Raw genomic sequence first — 18,402 nt, 5'->3', positions numbered from 1 at the left:
AAGCAGCTCGGGATGAAATGCTGAAACAACAGCATGGCTGCCAGGGCAATTTTACACTCCAGTAGTTTCACACCTCAGCCACCAAGCCCTTCCAACTCTGAACCTTGTGTCTTCTGCGTGTCTTCATTTATTTTGTGTCACTGTCCAAGATGTGAGAAACCAAGCAGTGAGAAACCCGTCCCAAATGTCGCAGGGTAAGCAGTGTGTGAAGAAAAAGGGGCCAAGAGACGAATGGAAGAGAAAAGCCACTGCACGTGGATGCACTATGCCATTTTTACAGACCATGCTTTGAGATCTCAAGGGACTTCAAGTAAAACTTTGAAAAACATGTATCGAATAAGTCTGCACTGAGTCCAAGAAATGCACAGATCTTGAATGTAAGATTGGAGGAAACCAACGGGTGGCGAGTTGTTCGAGTAAACGGGGAAAACTTATGAAACTGCAAGAGCATGACTCTTCATGTTTTGAAATTGCTTTTGGTGTTCCTCAGAGGTGAATTTTGGGTCCAAACCATTTCTTTTCTATGTATAGATGAAACTAAATGTTTACACTAACCTGTAAAAAGAGTCAGATTTTTTATTCTTTAGGTAATTTACAGAGCAGGGGAGACAGGTCGTCGGAATCATACAGGAATGTTTCCAGAATAATTACTAACAATAGATATTTTTAATACTTCATCTTCAGAAGTTAATATTTCCTCAAAATTTAGTAGAACTGCTTTTTAAACTGCATGACTTTGGTCAAATGTTTTGGGTATCCATTTTCACAATAGTTCCTGGAATTTTGACCCATTCCTCCGAACATAACTTTTGTAATTGAGTCAGTTTTGAAGGCCACTTTGTTTACACACAACTTTTCAGTTCTCCCTACAAATATTCCATAGGACAGAGATCACTACCTGCCTTCAATAAAAAAAATGTTATTGCCTTTTGCAAATTTGCAACTAACTTGGGGGTATGCTTTGGGTGTTGTTTACTTTGAAGACTGTAGCATTTAAGCTCTAATGACCCTAAAATATTGCTTTAATGCATAATGTCCTTTCCTCATGAGTCCATCTATTTTGTTATATGTCGTAAAATACCCTAAGAACATAATATTCCCACTTGTGTACTTCACAGTTGGAATGGTGTTCTCATATTTACTAATTTCCTCCTTCTTTCCCTTTAAACATAACTATTATTACTAAACCAAACAGTGCAATTTTATTTTCATCAGAACATATTACATGTCTCTAGAGTGTTTTTTTAGCAACTGTGGATAGTGATGCATTTCAGGCAGCAACTTCACAAGGACTTTTGTTCAGGGCAGATACACAAAACACATTAATTTCCTTTTTGAGCAGTATCCAGTCTGCACATAGTGTTTACACTTACATCATTTGAGCAGATGAATGTGGCATGCTTCAGAATCTGAAAATTGTACTCAAAAATACTCAAGACTGTAGGAGGTCCATAATTCTCTTAGAGATATCTTGCCTACTTCGTTTAGATTTCTTTGTTGTCACAGAAGGAAGAGGTGTGTTTCAGGTGCCTCAAAATACATACACAGCTGTGCCTGCATTTAACAGACATGTTATGAATGAACTGATCAGAAACTTACAGAGTAAGGACATCATCAATCATCGACCCTTTGACCTCCCCTGGTGGTGCTGCACCAAGAACAACTGGAGGAAACAACACGGTAACCTCTGAAAAAGACGTGAGTTCAACTTCCTTTTTCATCAAATAATCAAAAATGGAGTGGTATTAGATCTTTGGAGTAGGATTTTTATTTTGTAAAAGAACACAAATCATTTCTCCCTCTAGCGTTAGACTAGTTTGTTTTGGTTATACTTAACCTTCCTGTGGCCAATCCATTTGGTATTCACATATGCATTCAGTGGATGGGAGTCAACTTTTTGATCTCCAGCAGAGTTTGGTTGTGCATTCACACCTTTAAAGGGCAAATGTTTCATTGAAGAGGACCTAACAGTCCTGGTGTGAATGCTCCCTTAAAGTACGTGAAGCGTTTAGACAAAGTGTTGAAAACTATCTCAAAGCTGGGCGTGCTGTGGTGGCGTAGGGGATAACGCGACCCACACTTGGAGGCCTTTAGTCCTCGACGCAGCCATCATGGGCTCGACTCCCGGACCCCATGATATTTGCCTTGTATCTCCCCCCCTCTTTTTACCCCATTTCTGTCAGCCTATTGTCACATAAAGGACACTAGAGCCTGAAAGATGCCCTCTGGTGGTCAAAAATATTTTTCTAATCATTCTGGCACTTAGTAAATATAAATAATGTTGCTAATATCACCTCACACCAAACAGAAGAAGCTTAATATGTCAGACACTGAGAATTAATTTTTTTAGTGTATGTAAATGTCTTGTTTCAACTATGTTGTCTTCAAGTCATGGACCAAGATTATCACTGTTAACGGAGGACATTAATATGTTCAGTCCGGAGTGGCTCATAACTTAGTTGAAACAGCAATAGCAATTAAGTATTTTCATGAGATAAATTACTTTTTTTCATGTAGATATCAGTAGATGTGCACATTTAAATTAATATGATTTTGTTGTACATTTTAACATGTATGCCTCAGATGTGCATAATCAATATGAAACTGTAATTATGATTAAAGTATTTGTCTTTGCAGATAAAAATCATACTACGGTAAGTCAGCACTAACTAACCATAATTACAAAATTTTCTGCAGTTAAATATACTGTTTCTTGAGTTGTAGTTACCTATATTTGAAAAGCCAGCTTGTTGTAAGTCATGCAGAATGAGTTCATAAATTGATGTGCCTAAAAACAAAGTTATCTGCGTAAAAGATGTTTTGATGAGACTGTGTCACTTCAAATTTTTTATTTACACCTCTGTGTCAATAGTAATTTCCTTCACCAATATGGAAGTCATCCATGCTCTGATGCACAAACGTAGCAGCACAGATACCGACATTTACACCTTGCATTAATAATAACCAGAATCATATACTAGCACAACACAACTTCCCCCAAAGCTTGGGTAGACATTAATTTATTTTACACACGCTGTCTGCTTTTCTGTCCATCTCAGAGGAGTGCATGAAAATGAAGCATTCTGCAAACATTTCTGTGCAGAATTGATTTATGGGCAACTCATGGCTGAGATGCAGAAACTTTACATAGTAAGTGCCAATGCGTCTAAGTCTGCTGTTTTATGGAGCTCTGTGGTATGACTTGTGTCATGACGTAGGGACCAAAGTGGTCATGGTCACTATCCAAAGATATCCTGCCTTGGTCTTTAGCACAGAGTTGTATGAAAATGATGTTTTGCCTTCCCACTGTCACCACATTCTTGCTCAGAAAAAGGGAAAACTTGACTGTTCTGTATTCTAAATATCAATTATAAATAATTCCAGTTTATACAAATAAAGTCTATTAAAATAGATTAACTCATAGTGGATAGTTTATTTAGATAATATTTAACACACACCACCCAGAAGATGCCAATGCCTTTTTGGCTGATGAACTCAGCCCTTTTTTTCATGATGTGTCGGGAGGAAGAAACCCCACCCTAAACAATTTGAATGATTCTACTGACTAATAGATCAGCCCTCAAATCCATGATTATTAAATGTTTTGAAAGATGGATCAAAACATTCATCACATCCAAACTGTCCACTAACTTGGACCTGTTACAATTTGCATATTGGCCGAGCAGATTCAGAATGCCGTAGCCCTCCTCCTCCACAGGATGCTATCCTATATGGATAAGAAAAACTCTGTGAGAGTGGTCTTTGTGCATTACAGAAAGAGCTCCTTTTAATATTATATTACCTTCTACCCTGGTGTCTAAGCCTTATGCCCCGTGACTGGACTCCTTGCCACAGTTACTTGACATGCAAATCACAAGTGGTTTGGCAGATTCACCTTACTTCAACCCCTCTTAGCACTGGATTGCATGTATTCAGCCTAAGGAATGTATGTTTTCTTATTATCAACCAGGCAAGTAACTCTTATTTATCCACAATTTTATAGAGGCTTGGTGCCAACTGGGATCCAGAAGACTCTGTCATCACAGTCGGTTGGACAAACAACTGTTGCCTCTTCTCATTCCTCGGAGCAACCCAGTCCAGTTGTGAGGATGACAGGGTGAGACTTCTTTCTCAGAGAGAAAAAGAGAGTTAAAGAGTTGAGCTGCTAAAATGTCTGCTGGCATAGAGCCCAATAATCAGAAAGTGCATCCAGTTTCCCAGTGGACCTGAGGTGAGAGAACTCAGTATGACTAAGTTTATTTGGAAATGGGCACATAAATCCTCCCAGTACCCTCTTTTTAGAATAAGATCACAATTGGATAAAAGTGGAGATCTTTTTATTCAAGGTTTTGTGAAAATCTTTTGAGGCATAAAGAACTATCTGAGTTGTGGTGGAAGTAGATTCTTCATAGTTTGCTGTTCATTCTTATAATAATTATTTTTGGTTTAACATTATACATTTCAAGCAACTATATGAGTAATAATTTTGTGAATATTTTGTCCATTCAACATATGAAACTGGATGTTATTTGCATCATTTATTGTAAATAATCTGTTGTAGTCATGATGTGTGGAAGTTGTAGTGGATCCATATACAGGTAGACTGGCATGTCAAGTATATTTGAAAATTTAATAAAAATTAAGAAAATACAAAGTTATAAAAACCACAGGGACCCAGAGCAGAACAAAAAATGACAAAAACATGAAAAACCCAGCAGGGATATCCAACACTACACAGAATAGATGGGAAGAAACAGGAGGAACCAGCAAGGGTTGACTGAGGAAGAGGTCAGTTGAATGCTGAAACAATATCCCTAGTTAACTGATTGCAGGTATGAAGGGAGAGATCAGAAGGACGACTGAGGAGAGGGAGTGAGAGAGAGAAAGTGGCAGAGGGGACAAAGAAGTGCACATCAGGGATTAGGAAATGACTCTAGCACTAAAGAACAAATAGACCTAAAAAACCTAATACACCAGAGTAACAAGGAATAACATCAGAAATAAACATAAGTAGAAACACTGGCAAGGACTGCACTGAAGTAAAATAGAAACAAGAGTGAACAAAGAAACAGACCAAAGTACACCAAATAACAAACAAACCCCAAAACTAAAACTAACACTGCTATTGTTTTTCTATGGACCAATATGTACATTTACTTATTTTTAATAACCCTACTCAATTGTGCATTTTGTTAAAATGAGTATGCCACATTGAAAAACAGTGCAGTCTTATTTTCTTATGTTTTAAATCTGCTCTTAATGTACAGTTTCTTGTTCTTATGTTTTACCTTTCTGTAAATTTGTGCTACAATTCTGCCTGTCACTTGGCAAGGATGTTTCTATTCCTAGAAATGTAGAGTTATTTCTAAGGATTATGTGTTGGCACCTTTCTTGGACGACTGCATGCATCCTCTTTCATTTACTCAATACTCTGAAAGTGGTCTTTGTTCGAAGCTCTGTATCTGTCACAATTAAATTTATAGATGATTGTCTTTCAGAGAGGAGAAAGTTTTCTGTCAACAATTGTTTCAATTAAAAAAAAATAGAAATTGTTACATTTGTCGGTTTAGTTACAACACTCAACTTCTGTTGGACCTATGATTGTTAGACAATTACTAAAAAGGTTTTTAAAAAAAGTAAAAAACTCAAGATTATCATAAAACGAGCATGTTGAACTGGGTACAGGTTAAAATTGGTAACTAATAAGAAATCAAGTAGCAGTGGGATGGATTTTATGTTTTGAACAACGTTTCCTAGATTGGCTCAGACTCATCTTCCACACAAAGAAGCTCAAACTGAAAAACGTATCTGTAATGTTTCAATAGTTTAGGTTTAAAAAAATTTGAAAACTAATGTTTCAATTTGCAATGCTATTTGGTATTTTAACACAACATAAGGCTATGGGAAACTTCAATAATATTTGTCAACAAAATAGCATTTGGGCCCTTGCAAAGCATCAACAGAGAAACCATAAACATTATTGACAAGAAACAGAGGAGACATTGAATATAAATCAGGCACTGTCCAAAACCTGCGATTACTTAATTTCTAAATACTTTGCCACAAAAGTATAGCATTTAAGCTGTTATTTGATGAAGAAAAAAGCATGCAGAGAAAACTTCTGGCACTATAAATAAAACTGCAACTGGACACAGCTGGATAGACTGAAAAATAAACTTCATTTTTCATTCTTGGTATAAAAGGATAGCCTTTGGAATTTCTCACAAGTCAGATGTATTTTCATGAAGGAGAGATTTCATGTCCAAAAATAGTCATTTTAAATGAACTTTTTGTGTCTGTGTGAAAGCTACATCTCCTACACTCCTCTTTAGATCAGTAGTGTACGCCCACTGCTCATGGAGCACATTGACCTTCTGGTTCACTAGTCAATGACTGCAAGTGGAATGACCTGCCATCATGATTATTAAATCCAAAATTATGCTGCTGCTGCATTAATGATGCAACCAGGTGATCTCAGTTTAGTGAAAGGAGAGCTCCATCAACTGGATTTGCATCAAAAATGAATGCACTTTTCTTCTTTCTGTTGCCAGCTCAACCTTTCAAACGTCCTTGAATCCACTTGAACAAAACACATCTACTTAGATTTAATGCATAAAACAATTTAAAATGCATGTTGTAATGTCCAGGCTGATGGATACAGAAGTATCCATATTTTCTGTGAATCCTATCATTTATTTTACAATTAAGATGTCATTGATAATTACTGATAAAATTGCATGCATTTTTATGATATACAAATTAATATTGTCTATAATGTCATAATGTAATGAAAACAATGTTGGCTAAGAGACTGTCAAATTGAACTCTTTTGGGTAGTTTGTTATCTTCTCCAGCTGGTTAAGCATTACTATCTTTTTTTGCTGGACTGTTTCTTAGCTCTTTTTTCCTAGGCATTTTTGTGCAACACTACATTTTAACAAACATGTTATAAGAATTCCTAGTTCTTTGAATAAAACCTTAATAATTCACTCCAACTGTAATCCCTTGAAATGGCAACATGGTATCTTAATTCATCTTCCAATTACCTGCTCATCTTTTAGAAGTTGATGTTTATCTTGCTTCCTACAAGCACTTAATTTTTTTTTTCTTTAATAGATTGTCACGTTACAATTGTGTTCAGGCTTTTAGGTTACAATGGTTATAATTTCTACAATATCTAAAGTCAAAAAATATGTAAAAAGCATGAAAGAAAGGGAGCACAATGAAGCACAGAACACAGCCAGAAGTCATGAAACAGGGATGATGTTACCAGTGTTGTATTAGGAGGATGTGGGCTTTTGCAAAACAGATAATTTATGGGTCCTGTTCACAAAAACATTTTGAGGGATGTAAGTAAAAATGATGGTTATATTGTACGTAACATAATGACAACCTGCATCATTTTGAAGTTTCCAAAACCAAAAAAAAGGTGTAAGTGGTATGAAGTGTAACACCAGTACAATATACAAAAAGTCCTTTGAACACATATATGCACAAAAAGTTATTGCCAGTGGAAATAAGATGATCAAAACCAAAATGCAGTCTTTGCTTGTAAACTACTTATTAAAATAAAAAGTTTAAAAGGAATAACCTAACCAGTAAAACCAAATCTTTTTGCTCTAGAGATTCACATAAAGCTGCAATTGCATGACTTTCACTTGGTAGAAACTTCAGAAGGAGCTCCTGAAAGTGTCCTTCAGGTGACACATATCTGAGGATGAATGTAAGTTGAGCAACGTGCAATATGTAAAGTCAAGTTAACTGACATTGAGAAGTTTCTTGTCCATTTTCACTTTTCTGACTGTTTCTGATAAAACACAATTACTCTTTAGTGGAACGAAACCGTCATGTTTTAGGAGAATGATACTTAGGGGTGCCTGCACCAGCATTACAATCAGGAGCGGGAAGAATAAATGTAACCAGCTACAACCGACCACTGATTGCCATTTTTCTATATGTAAATGTGATAGATTTTTCTTATCACATTTTAGAAAAATGAGATTGAGTTTTTTTATCCATCACAAGATTGGTGTAACTTATTTTTTGCTTTTCTGGTTATAAAAATGCTCAAAATGCTCTGACAGCTTTTCAGCACCTTCTTGATGCTGTCAAATTAGCATTAAATATTAAATTTCACTGTCAAAAGATCAGTGAGCTTTAGACAGAGGTAAAGCTCACTGATCTATTTCTGTATACCCACGCCATGAAGGGTACTTATGATCTGGAGCCGATCTCCTTTGCCAGACCAGCAGTTTCTTTTTGAGCTATGGCTTGACTTTGCTTGTTTTGCTAACTTTCTTGTTTCATTATCCTAGGGCAAAAAATATTTCAAACAAAATATTTTTAATGAATGAGAAGAGGTTTACTCTCCTCATTTTTGCAAATCTCACACACTCTCCTTACATAGCACAATATTTCTAGAAACAAACTGTGCCCTTAATCCGTACCACTAATGGCATAATTTTGTCAGAAGTACCTTTTAAAAACCCAACAATTTTCAGCTTCCTGCAATAGGCATCATAATTCATTTAAGGTAAATTTCAGTTGTAGAAAAATGTGATTGATTTTCTTATCCATCACTGAAAAAGGTTGGTTTGACTTATTTTTTGCTTTTCTAGTTATGAAATATGATCTCATTAATTACATATAAATTATTATATACATTTTATTTCATTATATTTTACTGGTCTATACTATGGGACTTGTTATCAACTTCAGTTGATATTTTTAATTCTGAATAATTCAGTTTGCATGAAAATATCCTTAAAATTCTGCACAACCTTCTTGCATTCTGAAAGCCTTTCTCAACGTTTTAAGACTCTATTTTTCCCTCCGTTTTCATATAGTTGTGGCCAGCAGAAGTGCCTGATGCTGGAGCTGAAGATGGCTCTTATTTGTGCTCCAAAACTTAACCTCTTTGTGCAGGTTTGAGTGTGAAAGCATCACCTGCAAGGCGCAAGAAGAGATGGGACGCTCCACTAAGCTGGTGTATTATTCATGAGTCACTCCTGTTGAGAGGGCTGTTCTTCAGCATCCAAATCCCGGCTGTGGTTCAATCTGTGCTCTATTCAGTTTTCTGACTGCTGGCCATTGATCACAAGCAAGGTAACCAATGCTGAACAGGTATGGGAGCATTATGGTAGGGAGCTTGAATCACATCGCTGATAGAACAAAGATCCATCAGGAGATGTTGGAATTGGTCCAAGATTTTCCGCTGTAGCTGATCAGGGAAGCTGAGAGGAGATGCGTCTTGGGCTTTTGGTAAGCTGTAGAAACACAGCATGTGGCTGAGATGAGACACCAGTATGGTGAATGTCACATATTGATTAAAGCATCAGCTGAGAAAAGGGCATGGCTTTCCATGCATTTCCACATCTGAAATAAATTTTAAAGAAAATATCCGCAGCATCAGGAAGCATAAAAAATAAAAATAAAAATCCTGCAGTCAGGTTTGTCTGTGAAAGGTGCCAGAGGCAAGTATCACCTTCTAATGGGCCTCATAATATTAATGGACAGTTGAGCACAGTGAATCATTTGTCAGCCTTAATCGTCCGTCACACATTGAGAGCCAAATGTGACAAGACCACAATACTTTCCTGTCTCGATACGTCAGGATGATGATCATCAGGCTGCAGAACAACTATTTAATATGACATGTGAATCATTATTATCATATCTGCCAGCCCACTGAAATGTTGTCTGTATCCACACTGACAACTTTCAAGTCATCGACAAAAAAAAAAAAAAATTCAAGTCACTTTGTTAATAATCATGTTTTTAATGTTAGTTTTCTAAGAAATCTTCAAAACTGCATTGGATTTTGTATTTGCACAACACATTTCAAATATCTCTTTGAAATGAGAGAATGAAATCATCTGTTCTGAGCATCACAGACTGATGATGCTCAGAACATTTTTACAGCTCTGTGTTTTAAACACAGCTGGCAGTTAAACAAAAAAAGGTTTTTCTTTGAAATACTGAAAACATGTGAAGCTTGCCTTTTCGATATCTATTCCCTGTGGCATTCCACCTTGTTACATGTAACTTAATTTACAAACGCATTTGTTATATGCTTTATTTTATTTTAGATGTATATTATTTGAGCTGTCACCTTTTGTGAATTTAATGTCAGTCTAGCCACTGAGGTCATTTTTCTGAAAATGACCTGTTCTGAAAATGTGTGTCCTGTACTAATTTTCCACATTTTAAGTTTCACATCTTGAAGGTTTTCATTTTTGCTCAAAGAACAGAAAACCCTTTTTATAATCTGAGTAATAAATTATTGCCTTTTCATTTCTAAGAAACTTTTAAAAGTGAATCAGATTCATTTTGAGTCATTTTCTCAATGTCTCAAAATGCTCTTAGAGCCTCTCAGTACCTTCTTGATGCTGTCAAATTAGCATTAATTATTCAATTTTAGCATGTTTCTGACAGGACCATATTTCAATTCTCTGCTTCTCAGTAACCTCAGTACTCAGAAAAGAAGATTAGCAATAGTCTCTGTGATGTTTGAATAATTGATCAAATCATTTTAGACTCCACAGTAATTAGTAGTTAAAGCTCATATGCAAAGCAGAGGCAGGGAGTAAACTATAAGCGAAAAACATATAACCGATATGGAAAATGGGATTTTGCTGTCCAAGGCACAATGTTGAATAATAGCCTTATCAACAAAGCACAACACATCACAGCATGCTGAGATTTTATCACAGCTCATTTCCTCAGTTCATCCTGTGTTTCCAGCAGAATATGCGTTGTTCCCATCTCCTTGCACTGCTACCAACATCCTATAAATGTTAGAATACTCAGGTGCTCTGGCAGGGGTCTTTTCTGAAGACAGGGATGAAGAAAGTGGCATGGGTAAGCACATGCATCAGCAGTATTAGCAAAAAGTCATCAAACTCCCACAGGGGACGTGCTTGTCATTAAAACAAACCAGAAAAGAACTGATCAGTGCATTAATCAGGGATCACCTGATTGTCCATGGCGGGCTGTAGTCCATGGCGCTCCTGTCCTGAGCTGCACCTGAGGGAGGGCAGTGGGGGATTAACGTAGCTCCCCGCTGCATCTTCAGTATTTGAAATCTGCCTGAGCTCATCATTTCTGTGCCTCGCTAAGAGACCATGGCTGGATATCAAGCTCAGGCAATCTATTCCTCCGCAGCGTGTTGGCTGACCAGCATCAATGCCACGCATTGTCAAATTATTAATTAAATGCATGCAAGCATAATCAGATGCAGACACAGCCAGACCTCTGGGACAGCAATTGAAGCAGAATCTAAATTGCAAACGTCTTGTTTTTTTTTTTTTTTTTTGCGTGTGTTCTTTTTCAATGCCAGCCAGCTAAGCTGTTTTAAGGAGCAAAACCTTGTGGCTTTTAAAATTTAGCATCACTTTGCATTCATTCAGCCATGTTGTGATGCAAAACATGCACAACCATGACTTTGCTTTGATGATCAACACTCAAAGAAAAATTTGTGCTAATTCAAAAAACGTGTTTGTTACAAACGTTTGCAGGTTTTCCGGTAAAAAAAAAAAAAAAAAAAAAAAAAAAAAAACCTACACCCCTCAGGCAATGCATAAATTTGTCTACATATAGGACAGATGAGATGCAGGTGCATGCAGTACTATATATTGTTTTCATTCCCTCTCTACAGTTCAAAATGTAAATGCCACAGCTTTCAGAACTAAAGAAAAGTCTGACTCCTGCCTCCGAATATTTCATTAACTTTTGTTAATGTAGTTGCTATGGCTCCAGGGTATTTGCTGAATGCTCATAGTACTTTTGCTGAAATAATAAGATCTATCAGTCACTGCTGAGCAAAAACAGCTTCATTTGCAGAATAAAGGTCATTCTCGCTGTTACTTTTGAGAAAATCTGACAGAGAAACGATACCAAACTAGGAGAAACTACTCTGAAATATTACAGTCTATTGAGGTGTTCACATGTAATCTGGAAAATCAATATTATATTTACAGATGTGTCATAATGCATTAGAATGTCATTGATAGGTTACTTTGGTAATTTTGGCTGAAGTAGTGAAACTTATTTTACAGTGATTTCTCATCTAAAGTCATATATTTCAATTTTATTCTCTTCATTGTGATGATGCGATGGCTTACAGCTTATAAAAACTCAGAATTCATTTCCTCAAAATATTAGAATACTGCATAATAGCAAGAAAAGGGGATTTTCAACACAGATTTGTTGCGCTGTAGCCCTAATGGCCAACACCATCGTATGAGAGACTGCTGACTTGACAGGGTAAAAGCATAAAAGGTCAGGTCATAAAAGGTTGCGAACATAGTGTTCTATCCATGCACTCAACTTTCATTAATCGAAAGTTGAGTGGAAGAAAAACATGTGGTATTAAAGGTGCATAACCAGCAGGAAAAGCCCAGAGTTTGAAGGAAGAGAGGAGAGCTGTTCATGTTTCCATTTGCTCGAACTCTTACGGAGTTGTTGATTGCATTTTCTTCTTCTACATCGGGACTGAGCTTCTTTTCACATTGCTAAGAGTACCAATGTTAGCTTTAATAATCACAGTATCGCTGTACTTGATGGGTGGATATACCAGCCTGACTTACCTAAATCCCAAAGAGAATTTATGGAGTCAAGAAAAGATGAGAGATGGCAGCACAGACAATGCAGATGAGCTGCAATAAAGAACCTGGTTCTTTTAAACTGGTTCTTTTAACACTTCAGACTCCTCCATGCTGCGCTGCATTGATGCAGTAATTAGTGCAAAAAGGTACCCTGACAATTACTGTGCTGTGCATATAATGTTATCGTACATGCATGTACTTTTCAGTATTTCAAAAATACTTTTTTTTTCAAGAAGCTGAATTATTGGGTTTCATTAATTGTAAAGCATTTGCAGATATATGGAAAATATTACTGTTTATAATAAACCAATTCAATATGTGATAATATTTTGAAATAAATTAGCGATATATATATCAATTTTCAATTTCATTAAAATCCATTGACATGTATAAATACAATGCTGAAATGACATTTTCAGATTTGCCCTAGCAAAAAAATTAACTCAATTCTAATAGTAAAAATTGTAAAATGTCAAAGTCATTCTGGGAGCTCTCTATAGGAGAAACTGCTGGGGCCGAAGCAGGCTTAAAGGAGAACATATTTTGAAACATATACGATGTGCTGGCAAGTGTTTTCAAATCCTTTAATTTGTAAGAGATGACAGGATTACTGAGCTTCTGTCTGAATTAGGCGCTGATCAAACATTAATTGCATGTATTAAAAAAAAAAGAAGGAAAATACTGACCTGTATGTGTCAAACAGAAATCTAAAAGTGTGGACCGTTTTCACAGATTCTGTCTCTAAATTAACACGTGAACGTGTAGGATCCAATCCCCAAACCATGGAAAGCAATTTTCCCTGTTTTTCATTAGAAGATGTTCTGGTGAAGTAAAAAAGCTGTCAGCCTTTTACAGGCTTGCTCTTTCATTAATCAGCGCTAATTAAACATATTGATTAAGCCAAACATAGGAATTTCCAGCTGAAAGGCTTTACTAGACAGTAAAACATACACACACACACATGCACACGCAAACCTTCATAAAATTCATGAGCAACCTTTGCACTCTTGTAGGATCCATTCATTTGGAATAGCTCAGAAAAGTAAGACAGAGGTGTCTGCTCACTTCTCATTAAATAATGTCATAATTCACATCTCAATGGCAAATTTTGTCCTTGGCTCTCTCCTGAGAGAGCTGAAACCGCTGAAGCTGAACTGAGTATCAATTTGCTTTCACCATCGATGAGGGGAAAAAAACAAAACAAAAAAAAAGATATTTGGAATCACAGTTTCAACCTCAAAGGACCACCAGGTGGTTTATAGCAACAACCTGCAAATCACAAGATTTGATGAAAAGTCACTTTTCCTGAGGGGATGGGTTTAAAGCTGCAAGTTACTTTACAGTGTGACCAAATTCACGCTGTGCCCCGGCAGACCGAATGAAAGGCTGCCTGAGATTCCAAAATAGACTTTCATTATAAATAATCCAACAATTCAAGGAAAATAGGGTCGTGTTAATTTTGTTCTCATTTTTTTAATACTGATGAAACTTTAAAAAGTGTAAAAATAAAAAGTTAATTGAACACGATGAAAATGATTTTATCCGTTATCACAGTAATCCGACACTGCTCTCAAAGGAAAGAGTAAAAAAGAGTTTGGTGGTGTGACAATTTTTCAGATAAAATTTCAAGAGAATAAGAACATGCATTGCCTTGTTAGTTCTTAATTAGGGACTGTGGAAAATAAGTTTACTGAAACACACATTTTGATAAACATAATGTCAGGACTGTTCATGAGGGGTAAAAAAAGAAAGAACAACAAGTACTTTATTAAATAAAAACTTCACAAAAATTAGGAGAGAATTGATGTTCCACAGTCGTTGGCTCTGAAAGTACTGAAATGATAAACCATTCAATGAGCCAAAGAGCACAAAAATGTAAGAATTTAAATTACTTTAATAATTGATTTGAAACTGTTATGACAATGGGATTGCTCATCTAACATCTTAATACAAAGGCAAACAATATTTAAAAGTTAAACATTAGTTTCGATAATGTGAATTATTTATTTGGATTTCTGTGGATGTTTTTTGTTTGCCTAGTTATGTGGGGAGGGTGAGGATGAGGGGAACCAAACAATAAATCATTAAAGACTAAGAATGTTTATCCAGAGTAGTTAGAAATCTTTTTATTTATTTAAAGTGCGTTATTTAAAACATTCTTTTTTACAACAACAAACATTGCACCAATGCAGACGCACAGTGTCACTCTCAGGGTCAAAATGAAACCTGCATGGCTGTAGTGCCGAGAAGCATTAGCGATGAATGACTTCATGACAAATTGCTATAATGCAGAGAGCCCATGCAGAGCATGTGCTGTAATATATGCAGCTCAAAGAGGGCCAAACAACACTATCTACAGCAGTGATTCTGATTGAGTGGGTGTGTGTGTTTATGTGCGTTGTTTGCATTTATCTGGGATTTGGTTTAAAGAGAAAAAAAAAAGCATAGATTTTACAAGGGGCCATCTTGGGCTGTTTATTTTTTTCCCACACAGGGACTCAGCCTCTGTAATGATTTCATTATCACACAGTGGAGCGTGTCTGCTCGTTGGAGACTAATGCAAGTTTAATCAGCTGCTTCAGCTTGAATTCTATTGTCATCTAGTGGCTCAGAAATGGCATAGCATGTCTAATTTTTAAATCCAAAATCACCGCTTATCCTTTAAGTCTTAGAAAATAAAGCATTTATTTAATCAAGATTTAAAAATGAAGTGGACATAGAAAAATGTCCATTTAAACATGCAATATGTGGTGGAAAACGCAAGTTTAAGAATCAACCAGATTCACAAAACTTCTCAGAAATCCGGAAAGCTCACAAAAAGATGACAATAAAGCAGCTCGGATTAATTATTCATCCTGCCACACATTTCAGACACGTCAGTCTCCAGTTGCTCCAATTCATTTATATATATACCATAAACATATCTTTAAACTGATACTTTTCGTGGCAGAGATGACTGAGAAGCAGATGAAAACATCACATCTGCGAGCACGCTGCATCAGATTTTTAGGACACTCTGGGATGATGCAGCCTTTTCCTCTGGCAGAGAAAACACATTTCCAGGGATAGACTCGCCAACAGTCTAATCAAATAGAAAGCTAAACCAGCAGCAGCGCCAAAACACACTGCACCGCAAGTTTATACGTGACATCGAACAAAACGACAATAAATAAATAAATAAATAATTGAAACAGATTCATCTGAGCGATGTTTTCCACACGCTGGCAGTGATGGGACTGCCACACACCATCGGTCTCCTCTTTTTGAGCCCAGTTTGGGGACAAAAAAAAAGGCATTTAAACTCACCGTCGTTCGAGAAACCTGAATCTGCAAGTTGTCGCCCCACAGAACAGCAGAAATTAGTGCCTCCACTGCCCGACACGGAGCTCCGTATGCCGAAAGTGGGAGCGCAGGTAGTTTGTGGAGTTCAAACTGAGCAGAAGTCAGGTGTGAGTGAGCGCCTCCGCCTCCTCCTCCCAACTCTCTCTCCTCTCCACGGGGGGAAGCGCGGCCCACTTTAAACTCTGCTGACGTCATAGGTGCGGATGCTACCCCCAGCATCCACCTCCATCCATCAGCCCCACACCTCCACAAACACACCCACTGTCCTGTCCGGGAACACCAGCGGGACTGATGAAACAAACTGAGCCCAGTTGGTGTTCGGATCTTATTTTGACAGGTTTTAAACGTCTGAACAGAATACCAGTGAAAGGCGAACTTTCTTGCTCCAACATTGAAAATCTGTCTTTCACAATTCGGATGGCATCATTTTTATCATTTACTAAGTTGACATGTTAATTCATAATCCACCCCATATAAATATCACACTTGCCATCCTCTGCCGGACACCAGCCAAGATGGCTTGTACAGTGAACCCATATGTAAAGGTGAATTCTAATTAATAGCAAATACTTTTAGAATAAAACAGTCAGAAATGAATATGATGGCTTAAAATGTGTGTGTTTTTAGTGACTAACAATACTACTCCAGAAAGGTGATTTTGACAGTTGGGTTTGAAACTGGAAATACTTCTTAGTTTGTAATTAAGTTTAAAATGTAAGAATATATCTCAGTAACAAGTTGGAAAATAAAACAACCATAACTAAACTGTGGCAGTCATTACAAATGACATGATTAGGAATCTACGCTTGCTAGCAAGCCTCCCAAAACATTATCTTAATATATTATGTACTACATGTAGAAAATAAATTGCAAAATTAAATATAAATAATTGAATGGCGGATTTTTAATCAATGAACATTGGAAAACACTTTTAAAAAGTCTAAAAGTGTAAATTCTACAACCTGGATATTATTAGATACTTGGTCTTTCTTTTTTGTATCCATCAAGGATCACTTATATTCTTTTCATACATGACTAAAATATTCCAAATTATATGGTGTAAAAGTAGGCAAATTGCCTGGAAAGACTAAATTATTATAATTAAAAGCTATATATTTCCGCAAGAATGCACACTTCAAGTTCTCTGTGAACCCTGAACGAAAGATCAAGCAGTATAAAATCATTCAGATGTACTGACACTTCTCTGCCTACGACAGGTATATTAAAGTGAAGAGACAAAGTTATTAGATGTCTGTCTGTCCGTCCAGCCGTCCTTATGGAAATGGAGTAGAGCAACATCATGCCTTGTAATCTGGATGGGTTGACAAGATTCCCATATTGATTTTCCTCATGAATGATTACCCTCAGCAGGATTTATGCTTTTTGCATTGATATTTAATGCCAACTGAGGTTGGTGAGTGACCCAGTAAGCAGTTCCAGATTATACAATAACAGAGTAGATACTTAAAAACACATCTTATTTTAAATTATTTGACATTTTGTATTAACACTAAACACATGCGCAAATATGTTTTAATTTGTATCTCAGGAGGCACAGTAGCCATTAACTTCCACTCTTCCTTCCTTCCTTTCTTCCTTCCTTCGTTTCTTCCTTCCTTTGTTTCTTCTTTCCTTTGTTTCTTCCTTTCTTCCTTCCTTCTTTCCTTCCATCCATCCATCTGTTCATCCATCCATCCATGCATTGGAAAGAACTTCCAGATTTCATACAGAAAGTTCCCAGACACGAAACCACCATGCAGCCAGCTGTAATATCAATAAAACAACACATTTTTAATTGTCTTTTTGCCTTAGTAGTTAAAGACGTATTTTTGCATGTGCATCTAAACATGTGTTGATACACTCCTCCTGTGGAACTGAACAGCACAAGAACAAATAATAGCAAAAGGACTAGTTAGTATAGATACAAAATACACCAATGATCAAGACGAAGCATGATTCCAATAATGTTTACCATAACAGCTTTTCATTACATTTTTAAAACTTACTACCTCAGGGTGATGACCCTGATTAAAAAAACAAAAAAACAAACACAGTTTCATTAAACAAAAGGTTTGATAATTTATTCTTTCCTTCCGATTTCCATTTCTTTTTCATTTCACCCCCAAATAGAGCCATTAAATGACCCCAAGATTGTCGTTCCCCACTTAAAAGCAAAGTTGGCTAGTTCGTAGTTCTAAAAATAGGAGCGCCACTAATTCACAATAATGGCAAAGTGTCAGATCTGTTTTTTGACCTCCCCTTCCAAGATACCTAATGACTGCCTGAGTTGTCTCGGGGACTTATGCAAGCATACAACCCGCCCCAAGTGTTCACATCATCAGATGATGTCAAAGAAAATCTCATGTTACATAGCTCTAAGAATAAAAAAAAAAAGCTGATTTCTTGCTACATCAAGACCTTTCATGTTTTTGAATTATATCTAATTTTTGATATG

At 36.6% G+C, this 18,402-nt stretch overlaps 1 protein-coding gene across 1 annotated transcript in view; it reads right to left on the bottom strand.

Annotated features, from left to right (window-relative positions):
- megf11 (multiple EGF-like-domains 11) overlaps positions 1-16,023 on the bottom strand; it is a 104,133-nt gene extending 88,110 nt beyond the window's left edge. The window contains exon 1 of the mRNA XM_055037483.1: positions 15,912-16,023. The gene's annotated coding sequence lies outside the window, so the exon portion shown is untranslated. The remainder of the gene's footprint in view (positions 1-15,911) is intronic.
- Between the last annotated feature and the right edge of the window lie 2,379 nt (positions 16,024-18,402).

Source organism: Poeciliopsis prolifica, unplaced genomic scaffold (genome assembly GCF_027474105.1).
Source record: "Poeciliopsis prolifica strain line A6 unplaced genomic scaffold, Auburn_PproV2 SCAFFOLD001, whole genome shotgun sequence".
Classification (NCBI taxonomy): Eukaryota; Metazoa; Chordata; class Actinopteri; order Cyprinodontiformes; family Poeciliidae; genus Poeciliopsis; species Poeciliopsis prolifica.
Note: the sequence above shows the minus strand (reverse complement) of the source record. Positions and strands in the feature narration are given on the sequence as shown.